Source organism: Pipistrellus hanaki (genome assembly GCF_964339955.1).
Source record: "Pipistrellus hanaki genome assembly, chromosome: 12".
NCBI lineage: Eukaryota > Metazoa > Chordata > Mammalia > Chiroptera > Vespertilionidae > Pipistrellus > Pipistrellus hanaki.
Genome location: NC_140514.1, coordinates 6,876,713 through 6,891,955, shown reverse-complemented (window position 1 = coordinate 6,891,955; position 15,243 = coordinate 6,876,713). Strand labels below are relative to the sequence as shown.

Below are 15,243 nucleotides of genomic sequence, written 5' to 3'. Positions count from 1 at the left end.
TATCATCACAGAAATGACATCTCATATAAGGCTATCACAAGTAGCACATTTTCAGAATAAATTATAAACAAGATAAAATGAAACAGCAATAAAGAAAATAGGGGGGATTGTGACACTAGGAGAAGAAAAATGTGGGGAGAAAAATGAAAAATTATAAATGGTTGCACATAAAAATTGCAAGTGAGGACAGTGTAACTTTGAATATAGAGAAACAAGAGTGGAAGGTGGATGGAGAAATAAATCTCAGGCAAGGACAGCAGAGAGCTATGCCACTGAAAAGTGTCAATCCGACTTCCTTCTGGAAGAAGCTGATCTCGGCAGGACAGACAGACACCGCACCAAAGAGGACGTGCAGCCAGAGTGGCAGGGCCTCATTTCCACCCCCAGCGTGACCTGCCACACGTTGTTCATTACATGTCAAAGGGATATGTTCTCTTTCTAGACCCAAAGAGGGTGCAAACCTTTTTTGGTACTGTTTCCATCTTTATACATTGTAGATGAATCTAAGACCCAAATACTAGAATATAAATGGAATAAAATGGGCTATTTCTAGAAGGGGGAACTTTCCATATTAGTACCATTTGCTGCGTAGATCTAGGTTTTGAAAATATCTCCTTGCTAGCCCCTGGAAAGGCAGGGGGAAGAGGAAAGCATTTTCCACCTTATAATAAAAAGTTCTTGGTTCTAGATAATTATCTGAATGCCCAATAAAGATTGTTAGAATGGCCAACAGTTGAGCTCTCCCATAGCCCTGAGTGAAGCATTTGACTTGAATTGTGCCTTGTAATAATTGCAATGTCTCTATCAGAGTACTGTCCCCCCTGCCCCTCCCCACACACACATGTCATAGGGCCATGGTCAGCAAACTGCAGCTCGAGAGCCACATGCAGCTCTTTGGCCCCTTGAGTGTGGCTCTTCCATAAAATATCATGGCCTGGGTGAGTCTATTTTGAAGAAGTGGTGTTAGAAGAAGTTTAAGTTTAAAAAATTTGGCTCTCAAAAGAAATTTCAATCGTTGTACTGTAGATATTTGGCTCTATTGACTAATGAGTTTGCCGACCACTGTCCTAGGGGAGGAAATGAGGACTTATGGATGTTCGTAACCTATCCAGTTTCCTCTAACCAGGGTCAGAGCCCGCATGTCAACCCTGCCAGTTGGATGCCAGGTGTCACACTCTCACTGGTGTGTGTGTGCTTCCCTGTGGCACAGACAGGGTGCTTTCATAGTGTGTGCTTGACATATCAGAGATGAATATCTTATGAGCACATCTACCTCAATTCAAAACAGACCTGTGGGCCCCGGCTGTGTTTCCACACGCTGCAGTAGGAAGTGGGAAGGGGAAACTGTTGAACTTCGGCCCTAATTTGGTAGGATTTGTACATGCAAGTAAGCTGTGGAGAATGGGCTGGGAGGACATACAGCAAAGAGGATAAACATATGACAATCAAACTATAAAATACGTATTTTAGCTAAAACCGAGAACTAAGAGGCTAAGTAGACAAACCATCCTAACTGGTTTGGCTCAGTGGATAGAGCTTTGACCTGCAGACCAAAGGATTCCCGGGTTCCATTCTGGTCAAGGGCACGTTCTTTGGTTGCATGATCCTCCCAGGCCTGAGCCCTAATCAAAGCTCTTACAGGAGGCAACCAATCGATGTGTTTCTCTCATATCGATGTTTCTCTGTCTTTCCCTCTCTCTTCCACTCTTCCTAAAAATCAATGGGAAAATATCCTTGAGTGAGGATTAACAAAAAATAAAAAAAATACATAACAATAAAGGATTGCCTTCTGGAATTAGTGGCAGAGCTGTCCTCAGCTCCTGGGGTGACTGGCTGGCTGCCTAGCACCTCAGGGACTCCAGCATGCATCCCTCACCTTGGGGGCATTCACAGGGCCCTCCCATTGTCACATTTATTTACAAGCGAATTACCTTCACCCTCAGCTCTTTTTATCCCAAGAACATTTCAGAGCAATGTATTTAGGCATGATGTGACTGGTAAGTAAGATTAACCAGGAAGTTCAGAGAAGTGTAATAATCAAGGGATTTGGCTGTTAATAAAGAACGTACTGAAAAACAAGTGATTAACACGGGATAGAATTTGAATCTGGCTAACGCAAAACCTAGGACTGCACGGAGTACACTCTCTTGAGTATATGCCATGGACACGTGGAATCAAAATGAATGCCCAGTGACCACGCACCCGTTCCAGGCAATGAGGATATCCGGAGTTGAGAGCTTGAGAGCTACTTTAGACTCCAAAGCCATGCCTTTGCCCTGTATTACTCAAATCTTTAAATAAACACACATGTGCTTCCTGGTGGGCTTCCTCAGACTCAGCGCCTGCCTTATGCCCTCATGCACACCCACACGCACGCACAGGGCCGATGAGTTGATAGAGTGTATTACTCCTGCTTTACAGATGGCTAAAGGGATTAAGCAAATATCCTCGCTGCCGCATGAAGCTGAGCCTTTGTATTCATTTATAAAGTTAGGGAAGTCACCGAAGAGAAAGAGAAATCATGCAACTGGAATGGAGAAGAAAAGCTCCAATTATAGTTCCCGAATTGGCTGCCACCTCTGGTGTTAACAGAGTGTGCACGTTTCCCAGAGGTGACACCTGCATTGTCTGCTGGGAAACATTTAATCCCCGGAGTTGCATTAAGGAGGCTGGGGAGCACACAAGTGAGCAGCAGCGATGTCAGCTCTCTGGGCAATAGGAGAAGCCACACTAATTTAAGTAGGAGCGCATCAGAGGGTCCTGCGGGCTCCTCTTATTTTGATTCTACTTGTTCTGTTCCACTTTGCCCCTGCAGACTACCGAGAAATTGCAGAAACACGTGACTGTTGGAAGGGAGCTGTAATTCTTACATTTCCTGCTGCCCTCTGTACATGCCTTTCCCCTTGATTAGCGTTGTTTGTGTGTCTCCTTCTCAAAGGAAAGGTTTTTGTTTTATTTGACAGAGTATGGCCAGTGACTAGAGTGCGCTGTGCATGTGGTTGGCATCTGGGGAATGTTTATGGCATGAATGGCTGCGTGTTTACCAAATAGAGTCTTACTTACAATCACTTATCCAACAGCCTCAGCCATCTAGCCCACAGCTGGGTATTAAGGAATATGATGGTTTTGGAATAGCCAGAATGGAGTGATAAGGAGGTCCATAACTAAAATCTGAGCTTTATCCAAAGGAAATCATCCTGCGACTTCACAATAACATCTATATTCTTAGCCTCATTTGCCCCTTCCACACCCCCTTGCCCAGCAATTGTCAGTGCCTGCAACATAGCTGGTGCTCAATAAACATTTTGCATCAAGACAGACTGAGACGCCGAAACCGGTTTGGCTCAGTGGATAGAGCTTCAGTCTGCGGACTGAAGGGTCCCGGGTTCTATTCTGGTCAAGGGCATGTGCCTTGATTGTGGGCACATTCCGATGGGGGTGTACAGGAGGCAGCTGGTCTATGTTTCTCTCTCATCGATGTTTCTAGCTCTCTATCCCTCTTCCTTCCTCTCTGTAGAAAATCAATAAAATATACTAAAAAAAAATAAGAGTTTTACATCTGAAAGTGTCGAATGTGCTTAATGTTTGGGCACTCTGATACATACATGTTGGCATCCTGACAAAGCCACTCAGGATGGTGGCTGATTCTCTGGTGAGTCCAGAAACACCAAGTGTTTTCGAATTGACTATTTCCAGGCAGCATCATGGACTCGTCCCAATAGAGGGATCTGGGAGACTCAGCCTGCTGCCGAGTGTGCTACGAGAATGAGAAGCCAAGACGGATGCGGCTGCTCCTAGGACGCTGACACCTTTGCAGATAACTGGCTTCACCTGTCTGCCTGTTTGCGGGGAGAGCTGATTATCAGCCGTGTGCAAATGCCGGGGACCGATCTGATCTCTGTGATGTTTTACACCACAGGCAGACTCATCTTTCTAGCCAGCGTTCGCTCGGCAAGGCAGGCAGTATAATTAAGTTTTCATGCATATTCCCGCAGCGCCCTGTGCAGTCACTCAATCATTAAAAGAAAAAAAGTGAGTCAGTGTCACCAGAGTGTTTGTTTGAAGACAATACCTGAGAACGTTAGAGCTCTGAGAGGCAGAGAAGGTGGCGTAAGTAACCTGAGGCCCGGGTGGGGAGAGCGGGTTTCTTAAGAGAGTGAGAAAGGGGTCACAGGTGACCCTGGGCAATCATTCTGCAATGCACACAAAGTGCATTTAGTCCCATAACAGGGTCCAGAAAGTTTTTAATGGGAAATTTTAACCTTAACCTTGACCCGCTTAAAGGAATGCAAAGGGTTAGGCAGTGGGCAATGCTGCCTGAGGAGAGTAGTTGCTGTAAGGCTGACCCTGGAGTGATGAGGGACTTACTGAGAATATCTACATAAGCTGTAAATACAAAGAAGTGTTATTGGACCAATAATCCTAAAACACAATTTGCATCCCAGCTCTGTCAATTATTGCAAGTGATTTAAACCCTAGAGCATCAATGTCCCCGTCCATAAGATGCATCTGCTAATACCTAGTCATAGTATTATTGTTTCTATCAAATCAAACAATGTATTTAAGGAAGCACATGCACCGCCTGGGCCTTAAAAGCTGTGGTTGATTTTATTGACTTTTTGTTGTTATTGTCTCCAGAATGTGGACATTGCTTCATGAAATACTAGTTCTATCAAATTCACACACACAGAGAGAGAGAAATTAAGAAAGCACTGTTAACTACATCCTCTTTTTGATAGGTATAATGCATGCTAGAACTTTAAATGCTCTGAAAAGGCCTGGGGCTGAACCAATAACTAAATCAGTAATAACACAAAGCACTTGGGGTAGCCCTAACCGGTTTGGCTCAGTGGATAGAGTGTTGGCCTGTGGACTGAAAGGTCCCAGGTTTGATTCCGGTCAAGGGCATGTACCTTGGTTGCAGACACATCCCCAGTAGGAGGTGTGCAGGAGGCAGCTGATTGATGTTTCTAACTCTCTGTCCCTCTCCCTTCCTTGCTGTAAAAAATCAATAAAATATATTTTAAAAACACACACTTGGGTAGTTATCCTGGCATTCTGCAAATATATTTGACAAGCAGCATGGTTTTCTTATATTTACCTCTTACTAATATTTCTAGTCAGTCATTGTGACTAATATGCACTGCATATGTCACAGATTATATTTTGGGAAAAGGCAATTTCTAGGTCTCTGATGTCCCCAAAGAGAGGTCTACCCTGGATCCTCAGGTTATAACCCTGACCACAGGGCACTTGGCTATCATGTTGCACTCAGGGCCAAATAGTCTATCATGACATCTAAGCTTGGGTTCCACACGCAACCAGCCAGGGGGCTTTAGAAATTGCTCTCTCCAGAGAGTCTCAAATAATAGCTATAGGATATGGCCTGGGCACTTTGTTTGAAAAATCCATGTAATTCCAAAATGCATCTAAGTTTAAGAACTAGTACAGAAGACAATCCCGGGGCTATTATTTCTAATACTGTTGACACATTTTTCATTCAAATTCGAGAGTAAGCCTACAATCATGCTTTGTTTGTTTTTTCAATTTCATTGAATTTAATTTGCAATCAATTTTAGAAACCTCAAGGGTATGGCACACCCTCCATGATAACATGCAATGTCATTCATTCTTTAATTCATTTAATAGGCATGTTCTGGTCTCTAAGGCAGCAGTCACTTTCCACAGGCTTTGCTCAGCCATTGCTCCTGCCACTACACTTCTCAACACTCCTTGTTTTCCTCAGTTACTACTACTGCCCCGATAGCGTTCCTACACAGAATAAAATGCAATGTCCAGCACAGTTAGTGACCTTTCTGTCAGTGTTCAGATCACCCCTTCTTCCACCTAAGCTCAGACACCAGCTGAAACTACAGGCTCTACATTCACTCAGACACCAGCTGAAACCATGGGCCCTAAGCTCACTCAGACACCAGCCGAAACCACGGGCCCCTAACCTTAGAAACCAGCTGTGGAAGTGTGAAGGCAGAGCATCTCCCACAGGAAAGAACACCAGCTGTCAGTAAGGCACACAGGAGTGTACCTAGGACTCCACCTCTTTCTGAAGCTTTGGTCTTGGAAATCTTCCATTCCTCCAAGCCAGTTGCCTCACAATAGGGCTGACAAGGTAGCCCTGGCAGAGCTGTAATGAAGGCCCAATGGGATAAGGTCCACCAGGTTCACAGACCAGAGCACAGGGCACCAGCAATTAGCAAACAAAGGACCCTTTCCCTGCTCTCCATGCTGACCTTTCTGAGACCTCAGTTCATTGCACCCTCATGTGTACTGAGCAGGAATGTGCGACACCTCAGAGGGTAATCTTGCAAAATTCATATCACTGAGCACAGGGGGAAAGCTGGGGAAATTTTATGCAAAGTGATTTTCCCTGAAATCATTATTTTCCTGCCACAAATAAAATAATTAAAGGGGGGGATAATAAGGTCCCGTTAATACATGAATATAAAGAGAAAATAGGTTAACATTCTGGATAAGTAATGTCCTCAAATAGAAATAAATCCAATGAAATTTTATTTCTGTTAGATTTGAAGGTATTTCTACTAAATACTGAGAGAGAGAGAGAGAGAGAGAGAGAGAGAGAGAGAGAGAGAGAGAGAGAGAACATGAACATGAAGCAGATTGGAACAACACATTAGCAGGTTATTACCTTGGCTAATGGAAACTACAAAGAAACTGCCTTAAAGACACAGGGAGGCCCCAGGACCCGCCGGGAGCTATGTGTGGTTACAGTAGAGCCTCAGAGGCTTGGAGCCCGCTGTGTCTCTCTACCAGACCAAAGGACATAGCCACTGACACAGATGCTGCATCTGTCATTACCCTCTCTCCTGTCTGGGTCAGGGGCCTGCTGTCCTCCACAGCCATGCGTCATTTCTGTTCCGTTTGGGCCTTACAGACTTCCCCCTGGACCATTGTAATGGTCCTGAAATAGAACTGAAGTTGTGTGTAAGTTGTTGGTCTCATGGTCTTAGCTGACCTGCTCTCCTGTGGCCACACAAAGTTCAGAGCAAAAGTGATCATGGAGAGCAGGGCTAGTGTGGTTCAGTGGTTGAGCTTTGATCTATGAACCAATATGTAAGGTTTGAGGCGCAGGAAACTGACCACCAAGATATTTTAAAGTAAGTTTATTCCCCAGTAATGAGCGGGACTCATTATGGAGGTAGAGAAATCAGAATTGAAGGAGTTGGGGGGGGCGGGGGATGGATCCAGTCGGGCTGCCACCTGGACATGGAGGATCAGCAGCACGTGGCTGGTCTGGGGATCTTTTTTAAGGGGAGGTACAGGAAAGGGTTGTACCCAGGGAAAACAGGAAGGGGTGGGTTCCAGGACACTTTGGCATGTGCTGATTGGTGGATCAATGTATTGGGATGTCTCTGTGACAGATGCCAGTAATGTCATAACTCCACCCACCAATTGGGAGGAGGGAGAACCTTATACAAGAGGTCCCTGTTCGAGCCCATGTCAGGGCACATGTCCGGATTATCACCCATAGTCAGTGTGAGGGAGGCAGGTGATCAATGGTTTTCTCTCACTGATGTTACTAACTCTCTCCCTCTCCTTTCCTCTCTGAAATCAATAACATCTATGTTGTAAAGGGATCATGGAGAGAAGCAGAAAGGGAACAGATGACAGGCTGACAGTAAAGAAATCTCAGGCTAGGCCGGCATGGCTTAGTTTTGAGCATCACCCCACCCCCCAGGAGGCTGCTAGTTCTATTTCTGCTCAGGGCTCATGCCCTGGTTGTGGGCTCCACCCCCAGTGGGGGCATGTAGGAGGCAGCTAATTGATGCTTCTCTCAGGGAAGTTTCTATCTCTCTCCCTTCCTCTCTCTGAAATCAATACAAACATATTTTAAAAAAAGAAATCATAGGATAATGCATCCATTATTGCCCAATCAGATGGCCCCTGCTTCTCTGAAGCCTTGATATAAGCCAGGCAGCCAGAGAGGAGAAGATCACCACTTCTAAAACCAGGTGTCAGGTCCATCCGTGGTCCTGGGTTACACAGCCCCAGGAGGGGCTGCACTCGGCTCCAACTTTATTTTACTTTTTAAATTAAAATATATATATTTTATTGATTTTTCACATAGAGGAAAGGAGAGGGACAGAAAGTTAGAAACATCAATCAGCCGCCTCCTGCACACCCCACACTAGGAACATGCTGGCAACAAAGGTACATGCCCCTGACCAGAATTGAACCCGGGACCCATCAATCTGCAGATTGATGCTCTATCCACTGAGCCAAACTGGCCTTGGCTCAGCTCCCACCTTAAGGCCTAGGACTAGTCTGTTCATTAGGGAATATGACAATTTACAATTAAAAAAAAAAAAAAAGAGTGCTAATGCATGTTTCACATAATGTCAGGCAAATAATTAACATACAATAATGTTAGCTACCACTCTATTATTATCATAAAAAGGGGAAGGGTGTAATATTAAGCACTACAAAGGGTCCATATGAAGATTAGAAGTTTGAAAAGGGCATTGGCTTTCTAGGAATTTAACCTGAAGAGCCCTGAGGGCAAAGGGCACTGTGTGACTAGAAGGGGAGGAAACTAGAGGGAGACTAGAAAACCTTCAGAAATTAGCCTGAGAAGAGACTAGGCTGCAGCTAAAGAGGGAAGCCTGGGTTTTAGGAAACCTTTTGTATTTTCATTCTCTCTGTCACTAGGATGTGGTAAAGCTGAGGTCCTATGATTCCCAGCTCTCCTGCATCCCCCACCTCCAGGGGCTTGCCTGCTCCAGGTCCGTGGGCACAAGTAGGCGCCTTCTAATACCAAGACCTTCTGGGACAAGTGCATGTTTCTGTTTAAATGGCTGGTCCACAGGGAAATGGTAAGAAACCAGTAGAATGATGTTTTTCTTTTCCTCATCCTTTACCCTGACCTCAAGCTGAAATTTGATCAGCCTTATCTTTCTTAAGTTGACTCATTTAATCATCCTTCTAGGGATCCAGAAGGAGTGGGTGGACTCATTCAGCCGAGGCCCAGAGGCCAAACCTAGAGCAGCCCTGGAGCCCCAGGAAGAACATCTGTTCTACCAGGTGACAGGAGCGAAGCCTGACTCTGAGGGTGACCCAGTTCCTTTCCCTGGCGAATGACTCAACTCTGTAGTCTCAGAACAGAGCTGACCACGTGGGAGCCTGCCTGCCTGGTCTTCATTTGAAGTCTTCAGTCTTCTTTTAAAAGATTCCCAGGAGCTTTGAAAGCTCGGATACAAAGGCATTGCATCATCACATCATTTCTATTCTGTCTCTGTGGTAGCTTTGTTTTAAAGAGTATTACAAGCCAAGAATTGGTCAGTAAAAATCAGTCTTTGATCATCCGTAATCCCTGGTGTCCCTTAGATGCATTCATGTTCTGGGCTTCTGTTGAAGCATGCATCTTATATAAAAACTGCTGTTTGAAATTTTAACCCTGCTATTTAGCTTCTGTAAATGCTTGCTTGCTTAAATAATAAGGAAAATGAGACTACTTTTTCACTTCAGAGAGGCCATTAAACCTTCCCCAGACGAAGTTATCAGTGATGGCACCAGGCCAGGCCTTTGGTTGAGGTCTCAAGGCCCCAGCTCTTTAAGAACTTGCAAAAGGGGCAGGAAATACCCCATATTTGAGAGACAAAGCATGTAAAAACATAAGTAGGGAAAATCCTGCCATGTTGCTATCTAAAATTTGAGAGAGACTTTCCTCTGGAACTGTGCATAATAAATGTAACTCCAAACTCTGCGAGCATTGCTTGATTTATTCCGGTTCTCTATAACACTGTAGGCTTCAGTTCCTAATATTCTCTTCTTGCATCAATGATCCTATCCCCCTCTCAGTGGTCATATTTGCAATGCTTTCTAAATGACATAATAACTGTTGGAAACAACTCAGCAATTGGGTTCAAGATCATGTATGTGGATTGTTGATTATACAAATGTGTGGAAAATATGTCTATGATTATGCAAATCTGGCTCTGCCTAGGACAATTAACAGTGCCCATTGTCTCAACTTATCTGTTTCTGTTTTGAGAAGATAACATGGCCTAGACTTCAGAAATTTTATAGATGTTGATAAAAGAATGAACTCTTTGTAAAATCTTTTAGATTAGTTTTTTTTGTTGTTGCTGTTTTTAATTAAGATGGTATGGTCTTTTTAAACTCTGTCAGCTTTCTGTCACCTGGAGATAAATCCCCAACTCTCTGGCATAGTAAAAAAAAAAAAAGAAAAAAAAAGTTTTTTACAACCAATTTTTTAACATACTTCTCAGATTACTGCCAATTGCTCGTGAAATGGCCCAGAAACCTGGCCCAGAAACCTCACCAGGCATTTAAATAAAAAATAAATCAAGTGCTGATTGACTTGCCATACAATGCAAGATATTGTCTCTGTATCGTCGTATGGCTCTGATAGATACCGGATGAGCTGACAAAGTCTCAGAGCCAAACAGAAAGACCCTTCTTACAACCTCTAACCCTCTGACGCATAAGGCTCATCCTGGTCTGGTCCCAACCCACCTCTGCAGGCTCATCTGTTACTTCCATTCATCCCACTAATTCTTTCTCAATGGCAGCTGTCATATTTTATAAACCTCTGTGCTATTCATAGTATCTTTTGAGGTGTTCTAAAGCTGCTGTGTTCTAAGGTATGGTCAGACATATTTTCCACACATTTGTATATACTATTTCCTCTGCCTGGAAGTCCCTAGCTATACACCTGTATCTAATCAGAAACCGCTCCTGATAACTTTATATTTACTTCAAATGTTCACTCTTTTGTAAAATGTCTGGCAACTCCCTACATAAAAATGTCATTTATAAAAGCCTGTATCCCATTGACTATCCTCACTCATTGTGAGAATCTTACATTAGTATCTGATTGTAATTGTCCAGCTCAGATTTTTGTAAATAATAGTTCATGAGTAAATGAAATGTGAATATTATATACTCTTTACCCAAGGTAAATTGCTCATCTTATTTCCAAGTTTTAAAAAGGTATTTGAAATTTGATAGTCACACTCACTCCTTGACCAGCTGGTAGGGCCTGACACCCTCCCCTAGGAGCTTCAGATCTTTAATTCAAGGGTTTGATTTCTGTTAGAGAATGTCCACTGTGTTCGGATAAATCATAATGCGAATGGTTACATTTCAGTTTCTTGGCAGGATAGATGCTCCCACATAGAAACTTTGGAGGGAGGTGGGGGGGTTGGGACTTAGTGCTTATCTGTCTCATCATATTCTTGCTAAATATGGGGAGAATCAAAGAATTGGAATGTGGCTGCTCCAAAGCCAAGCAGTGAAGTGGAATCAGATCTAGCAATGGAATGTAGGTCTCCTGATAAATGAGCCCAGGGCTACTGAAAATAAAATTAGAGTAGGACATCTGAGTTCTATTTTTTGTTTCCGCCATCAATAAACTGGGTGATTTCAAGCAAGGCCCTTATACTCTGTGTTTTGGTTGCTTTATCTACAAAATGAGTAAAACCATACCTATAGCTAAAAGGTGTTGTGAGGATTAAGTGTGATAAAGGAGAGGCAAGGGCATTGTATAAATCACTTTACAATATGTTTACCCTAATTTTTACTACAAAGTTATTTCTAGTTAATGGTTTATTGGCAGGTGAAGAGCCCTGTGGGTTGCAGCTCTGGCTGAACTCTTCCTGGCTTTGCTGCTCCCATAATGGGAGTATTTTCTCCTGGAGTAACTATTGGCAGCTCCTCAGGAATAGGTCTTTATGTTCCTATGAACCATGCACTAGTGGAAAGAGAGGCATCTTAATGATTGGATTTCAGGCATTTCAGGGAGGAGAAAGAAAGGTCTAGGAACAATGGTGGAGTGCAGTTCAGGGTGCTTACTATTACTAACAGTGACCTCATATCCATCCAGCAAGCAGTTGCCCTTCCTAGCATATGTCTCATTTAGGCCATGCCACACAAACCCAATCATGCCACCTCTCTAACCGACAGGATGGTTGGACTTGACTTTCAGGCACTCAGTGGCTAATAAGTACTTGTACCAACATGGAAGTATGTGTAGGACACACACAGCTTCACAGCTGTGTTCTATGTCGGGTGGGATGCTTGATGGGAGGGGATTTGAAATGTGTCCATGCACAAACCCTTGTTTCACACCTACTTTGTAACCCATATCTCTTCTACCTCTTTGTACCTAGAATAGTATATATTATACTAGAGGCCTGGTGCATGAAATTCATGCATGGGTAGTTTCCCTAGGCCTGGCTGGTGATTGGGCTGATGGGGGCCTTCTGGCTGCCATCTGGGGCCTCCCTTCCTGGCTGCTGACTAGGGCCTTCCTTTGTTCCATGTCACCCCCTGGTGGTCAGCGTACATCATAGCGAGTGATAGAACTCCTAGTGTCCTGGGCGAACTCTCATGGGAACACTTTGCATATTAGCCATACTCACACACACACACACACACACACATACAAGCCATATGCATATGATCAGTACAGAGGGGAGATGATGGTCTCCTGCATTGGCAGCATTGTATGCACCTTAGCACTTTGTGGGCAAAGCTGGCCAACCCCTCCCTACCCTGCAAACTAGAGCCTTTCATCACATTCTGTCCAGATGGCTAATATTACCAACTACGTGTATGTGTGTGTGTGCATCTGTGTGTGTTTATTAGGTAAAATTTCCTAAGACACTGCATGATGAAGAGAGACATCACTTGTTATCTGCTTATTTTTGAGATGCCCGGAGCTCAGATTAACTCCCAAGGCTTTGAAGATTGTCTCAATAGGCTTTTCTAAAAACCAGAGTATTATAACCACTAGTTACCCTTTAGCCACCCATTTTGAAATTTGGATACAGAAGCGATCCCATTTTCTTGCCCTGTTTTATTTCCCCTCCTGGCTCTATTATCACCAAGGGACACCCAGATTTATCCACCTTAATAATACATTTCATTGTTTTCCATAGAACTAGAGATAAATGGATTTGTGAGGAGAAATGGAATTGGATTTTTCTCCTTCTTCTGATAACTTAGTAGGGATTCCAAAATTATTACTTGAGAGATTTTCCTCACTGTGACTAGATTATTGTCTGTGCTGCATTTTAATTTCTCTTGCCTCCATCAACATTTTTTTAAAATATATGATTCTTTAAGGATACACTGCATTTACTCTCCCTGGATCTGAAGAAAAAGAAGTGAACAAGTTTCTGTTAATTAAAACTATGTGCTGGAGGCAGGGAGATCCTTATGGGTCATTCTTTTCCTTGCTAATTTTGTGGTAAGTAAGCTGTGGCCCATAGCACTTCGTGTCTGATTTACTATCACTTTGGACATTTAAATGTTAGTTATCTTGGTGTTCTAAATTATCCTCTCTGACTTTTCTAGGCCCAGTGCCCTAGACATGGGAAGCCATAATTATGCTGTGGAGATATTGTCACTCCTGTTTCTTCATGCTGACTGGTCTTACTTCCCGATCTGCTGGGTCATTACAGGAAAGAATTAGAGAATGAGAAGATGTAGGGGATGAAAATGTATACGTGACATGATAGGGAAAGAAGGGCCAGAAGTGGACCTGAGGAGCCCTAAAGAAAGCAATAAGAATTTGGTTTGTTGGATCCTGGCTGAGCCCACTGGCCATGTAAGGACAGGGAATTAGCCAGAAAGCTGGCTGGTCCAGCAGAGCACATTCACAGGAAATTGTCTTCTTGATAATGAATCTTAACTGATTTGTCCTCACTGCGTGTGTGTCTGTGTGTGTGTGTGTGTGTGTGTGTGTGTCCTGACTTATTAGATAGATTAGCTACATTGATTTCTTTTACTTTGAGATTTCCAGGCAATCACACAGTACTTAAATTTTTCAATCCTGCTGCTACATTATATGTTCGTGAAAGCCAATAGCAAACATTTTAATAGTTTTCCTAGATTAGGGCCCTTCTAAGAATCAATAGTCTCATTGACACGGTTCAAAAAGCTATCAATTCCGTGAGGGCCACGAATGGCTGCAGAAAGCATGAATGTAAACGCCACCAGAAAAAAAATCAATGTCCTCTATAAGTCATCGACAATTCTTTATGGCAATTGGAGTTATGAGAAAACATAACATGCGCCTCATGGCTTAAGCATTTGAAAAGAATCCATGTCAAGCCAGCTGGTGCCCAGCTGTCCAGGATAAGGCAACTATTGATTAAGTCTTCTTGATCTGATAACTTAGGCATGGACAATATCTATGAGTTCTGAGTGATAGTGCCCTATACATTCATGGTATGACAGTGAGTAGAGTGGAAGGTAAATTCACATTATTGTGAATTCTCAGAGAGAGGAGAGAAGTTGCACATTGGCCAAGCCACTTTGGGGAGAGTTGGGAACAAAGCCCTTTCTGGTTCCAGTTCTTCCCCCTCAGTGGTGATGTATACCCACACTACCATGACTGCAAATGTGATTCCTGCTCACAGATTCTCAACAGGCTACAATTTAGCATTTTCCAAGGAAACCTGAAAACTAGTGAAGGATCCAGAAGGCTCAACTACATAGTGCAACCTCACCTAGGTTTACAGAATTGACACAGAGAGTATTCATTGAAGGACAAGACTATACTTTTCATGCCCTTCAGCTGTCTCCGTGGTTACTGGAGTGCCTCTGTTCTCTCAAGTGGGTGGCATTTGGCATTTCTTCCTAACCTGCCCCATTTTAGAGGGAGGTAGTGACAAATAGAGCTGTCCTTAGGGAGATATCCAGCTCTCAGCCCCAGCATGGCCCCTTACAGTGATGAATGAATGCATCCTTTATCCCCTAACTGCAACTTCTTTTCTGTAGCTGATTCTGTCTTTGGCTGAGTATTTTTAAAATATACATTTTTATCCAAATAAAAAAAAATGCTTACCAGCGTAAGGAAGCCTTCCCCTCAAAGAAACAGAATTAATAGGAGAAAGGAATAATCCTCGGAGCTCCTGGATACAGTAATGCATTCAACATTCTTCAATCAAGTTCAAAATATAATTAAAGGTAATTGTTCTTTTTTTAATGAAGTGCTTTTGACATAATGCTACATTATTATATAATTAGATAATTAACTCCATTAATCACCTTACAATTTATTTTTCTCCCTGTTTTCTTTAAATATTTAAATGCTGTGCCCATTTTTACAGCCACAACGCTCAATGGTAAGCAGGAGTGAGAGTCAGGGGAGGCAGTTGAGCTCAGTGAAGGAGAGCCATTGGTATTTCTTCTCTAAGCACATCTCACTTGATTTACAAGATTATTCAACATTTGAAA

At 43.2% G+C, this 15,243-nt stretch overlaps 1 protein-coding gene across 4 annotated transcripts in view; it reads right to left on the bottom strand.

Annotated features, from left to right (window-relative positions):
- The window catches only part of TDRD15 (tudor domain containing 15), a 545,892-nt gene that overhangs the window by 51,828 nt on the left and 478,821 nt on the right, over window positions 1–15,243 (bottom strand). The gene's annotated exons all lie outside the window — the stretch shown is intronic.